Below are 3852 nucleotides of genomic sequence, written 5' to 3'. Positions count from 1 at the left end.
AGGGGTATTTCACAATAATGTCAGTCTTCTAGTAAGAATTTGGGCATTGCTATAGATTCAATAGGCTGAATCCCATATCTATCTAGCTCTTTAATTTAACTGCAGTTTTCTGCCATATTCAATAATTTTATATCTACAAAGAAAAGCTACTCTTCTGTGCCACTGCCCACAGTGAGTCTAGGAGCAAGTTTTTCCCATAACTCCTGCAGCCAGTATAGCCAGGTCCCCACATCTAAAGCACTGCACTGTCTTTTAGCATCTGTCCYCATCAGAACAAGTAAAACCCACTGTTTTGTTAAAATCCTTCGCTGCTCAGTTCATCTCAGGCTGAGAACCCTTCTCAAGATGACAGACTGCACTGTAATAATATGGGCCCATTGGGAACAGTGGGCTTAGGACACCTTGCTGTCACTTAACCACTTGCAAATCAATTGAAGCACACTGATTTCAGAACCAAAATTTATGATTATGGCTCAGGTAGTCTAGCCATGGGAATTCAACCTGATCCTAAGCAAAGCTTGAACAGGATCTGAGTCACTTCTTGTTTGTGAGAACAGTGCAGTGAAATGGTCATCAGAAGAGAAGACTTTTACAGCAAAGGAAAGAAAAAGCACTGTTACTTATGTCACTTTTTTCTCCAACAATGTCAATCCTATATGGAATCTTCTAGTGGTTTTTGGACTGATCCAAACAAGCCTTATTTACAGAGTGTTTGGCAGGAGCTGGAGCTCTTTACCTAGCCCCAGCTAGAGTCACTTGGCAATCCACTCTTAGCTGTTATAGGAGTATATGTCAAATAACTGTTATACTGTACATACCACCATAGGCTAGCGTCATTCCCAGAAATAGTCTATGAGCACAAGTGACATTGAAGAGACTCATAATATTTGTATTAACATGTTTTTCCCCAAGTTGCTTGGTTCTTAAACATTATTCTCTAGAGCTCTCCAAAGCTGGCTTGGAACTTCAAGTTATTTCTCTGCCACAGAAATACTTCCTACTGGTTGTAAACCACTTTTGAGCTTTTCTACAGTGATCAGTCACTGTCTGGAAGAACACAGTCAACTGAAGTGCACCTGGACCCAAAAATCATTTCTGGCAGAAGACACCAACATTAGACGGATGATTCACCCACAGGAAGGTGAAAGCAAATTACCAAGCAACCTGAAAAGCTGGGAGTAGTGGGGAGTGCAGGAAAATAAGTATGATTTTTTACAATAAGAACTTGAGACATGAAGGAAAATTAAGAGCAAAGTTAACAAATGATGACTAGACATAATCAAACGGCGACATTATCTCATTAAAGCAAGTTTATTTTCAGCTCGTTTCCTTAATACTACCTTCTCATGTATTCATGCTGTATCGTTAGTCTTTGAAGAATAAAGTTGAATAAAACTGTTCATGAAAGAAGGATTACTTTGACTGTCCTTTGAGAGGCGTTGGCTATATGTACATTCACACAGCAGGGAGATATTTACTATCGTACTAAAAATTGGAGAATTTTGTACCTGGCAGTAACTGTAGAMTCATACCTTAGACTTTTTTTCTACATCTACCTCCTGTGGCTATAAAAGGGACAGATCATTGTGCTCCCCTGCAGTTCCTTTAGATACAGAATCACAAAATTTTGTAGTGATCTGTCAGAAAGGGGTAGGAGTGCAGGCAGTGACTGTACACATCAAGAACGCATCAAGATGGAGAACAGTTGCAGATAAGAAACTCTCTCTTCTCTTTCATGTGACTATCTCCAGGTATATTCACACTGTGGGCTACTTTGTGAATCTCACCTACTTTCCTAGAAAACCACTACCAGAAAGGCTTTGATAGATAAAGAAAAGAACAGGATGCATAGATTCAAAAGTCTTGGTTATTAAAGGTATAAGAAGTGCCTTCAAGTATCCCTGAGGAGTCAGGTACAAGAGGGAAAGGGAAACACTGAAGGCTCTCTTCAGCCATCTCACAATATAGTAAGATAAGAGAATATTGAAAAACCTTTATTTTGTGGAAAAGCAGATATATGTTTCCTTCAGCTGTGGGAAGTAAGCCTCTACCTTTTACCGGGTAATGATGCCCTAAAATATTTTAATCTAGATTTATACCAGGCTGAAAATCCGGTCTACCTGGCCAAATATTTCCTAATAAAATTCCTCCTGCAATCACTGAGAAAGCATACCTGCATTAGTCTAAGAGCTATCACAGGGTCAGCCATCACCCTACACCTTTTATGAGATACAGGTGAATTGAGTGGGAACTGGAGGTTCTCCAGCAGCCATTGCTGATATGAAAGTCTCTTTGGCTACTAGTGTTTGGGTATAGAAAGAGGATTATACCTATGCACAAACACTTAGAAAAAAATGTCAGGATATTTCTTTGTTCATAGATCTATTCAATGATAATACATTCAATTATGAATTGTGTAATTTAAATAGGAGTATGTCTGCCATATGTTCTATTGCTGGATTAGGGCTACAGAACATTCAGGCATCAACAATACATTGCTTTCTGTCAGGAAGTTTGTTGTTTCTTGCTAGTTAAAAGGTTCATTTTCAGCCCAGCGTATTGTGTGAAGGAAGGTTTGGACCCTTAGGATTTTCATTTGAATGTTTTAAATGAGACAGAAGTGTTCCAGGGAAGAGAAATTACCTGAAAATCAGACATCTTCCGGCATCTGTTTCTGACATCTGATCTATTTTTTGACATCTGAATCAAACTAAATTGGTATTTCTATTCAGTCATCCCAGAAGGAAAATTTTCWGTGCTGCAAATCTTGGAATGAGGAAGAGATGCAAAAGGAGCCAGAGAGGACTTCCATTTGCAGATAGGTCCAGTGCTAACACGCTGTAAACAGCAAAATGAAACTAATGTTCAGTAATTATGCTAGAATAACCAGCAGAACTTATAGGAAAAGCCAGACCCTAGAAGATTCATCCAAGTACTAAAAACTTGATGCAAAATTCAAAATCTGAATTTGCATTTGCATTGCTTTTGCATCTTAGAAGATGTATGCAGAAAATTTTGAATGGAAAATGCCTGTGGTTTCTCCATATTAAAAGGTTTGAAGGTAAAATGAAAAGTAATTGTTTAATAATCATTACTCCCCAGCTCTGGTTATTATTCCTTCCTTCAACTGAAGAGGAATAATTGATTCAGTGGAATGTAAGTTTTATAAGAAATTTATCCTTTTTTTAAATTATTTTCTAAATGCAAATAAGMGTGTGCCCTGAACCTACTTGTATTATTCCTTGGGAGTGTTCATGACATGGTTGATAAATCTAGAAACTAAGTTTTAGGACCTTGATGCAACCTGCTTTTGGGCTCTCTGAAAGGTCATTCTCACAATAGTGGAAAAACATGCAAGCAGATCTGTTACTAGTTTCTGTCTGGATCCATTCCATGAGCATGTCAGTCCCCATTATCATGCTGGGGAAAATAATCTATTTTTTTAACTTGTCCTGGAAGCTTAGATGACAGTATATGCTTTAAATAAGGGCATGTCAGTTTGCTTATCACTCCATAGATAGAATCACAGAATCACAGAATCGCTGAGGTTGGAAGGGACCTCTGGAGATCATCTAGTCCAACCCCCCTGCTCAGCAGGGTCACCTAGAGCACATTGCACAGGATTGCATCCAGGTGCGTTTTGAATATCTCCAGAGAAGGAGACCCCACAACCTCTCTGGGCAACCTGTTCCAGTGCTCTGTCACCCTCACAGTGAAGAAGTTTTTCCTCATGTTCAGATGGAAGCGTCTGTGTTTCAGTTTGTGCCCGTTGCCTCGTGTCCTGTCGCTCGGCACCACTGAAAAGAGTCTGGTCCCACCCTCTCGACACCCTCCCTTCAGATACTTGTACAC

This window comes from Apteryx rowi, unplaced genomic scaffold (assembly GCF_003343035.1).
Source record: "Apteryx rowi isolate R43461 unplaced genomic scaffold, aptRow1 scaffold_992, whole genome shotgun sequence".
Taxonomy (NCBI): Eukaryota; Metazoa; Chordata; class Aves; order Apterygiformes; family Apterygidae; genus Apteryx; species Apteryx rowi.
This window is presented reverse-complemented; position numbering follows the sequence as displayed.